Source organism: Crocuta crocuta, unplaced genomic scaffold (genome assembly GCF_008692635.1).
Source record: "Crocuta crocuta isolate KB4526 unplaced genomic scaffold, BGI_CrCroc_1.0 scaffold531, whole genome shotgun sequence".
Lineage (NCBI taxonomy): Eukaryota > Metazoa > Chordata > Mammalia > Carnivora > Hyaenidae > Crocuta > Crocuta crocuta.
In genome coordinates this window covers 2337669-2338550 of record NW_027531997.1, presented here as the reverse complement: position 1 = coordinate 2338550, position 882 = coordinate 2337669, and positions in this window count along the sequence as shown.

The following is an 882-nucleotide window of genomic DNA, read 5'->3' as shown; positions in this document are numbered from 1 at the left end:
TAGAAATTGACAAGCCAGTCCTCAAATTCATATGCAAATGCAAAAGATCTCGAACAGTAAACACAGTTTGGGAAAAGAAGAATAAGTTAGAAGACTAAAAACACCAAAATTCAAGACAAAGCTACACGAATCAAGACGGTGTGGTATTGGTTTAAAAATAGAGAAACAGATCAACAGCACAGAATAGAAAGTTCAGAAATAAACCCATATGGACAAGTGACATTTGACAATGGCATAAAGGCAAATAAGTGGAAAAAAGTTTCAACAAATGCTGCTAGCACAATTAAATATTCATATGCAGGGGCGCCTGGGTGGCTCAGTCAGTTAAGCATCCCACTTCTCTCTGCTAGTANTCAACGTTCCTGGGTTCGAGTCCCGCATCGCGCTCTGTGCTGACAGTGCAGAGACTACTTGGGATTCTCTCTCTCCCACCCTCTGCCTCTCCCTCACTCGCACTCTGTCTCTCTCTCCCTCTCTCGAAAATAAACTTTAAAAAATATGGGGCACCTTGGGGCACCTGGGTGGCTCAGTCGGTTAAGCGTCTGACTTTGGCTCCGGTCATGATCTCATTGCTCGTGGGTTCAAGACCCGAGTCGGGCTCTGTGCTGACAGCTAGCNTCAGAGCCTGGAGCCTGCTTCACATTCTGTGTCTCCCTCTCTCTCTGTTCCTCCCCTGCTCGCACTCTGTCTCTTTTTCTCTCAAAAAATAAAGATTTTTTTAAGTTTAAAAAAGTAAATAATAAATAAATAAATACATAAGTAAATATCCATATGCAAAAATGACAAACATAGATCCATACCTCACATCACATACAAACACTAACCAACTTAAATGTCATAGACTTAAATGTAAAAAAAACCTTAAGTCATAGACTTAAATGT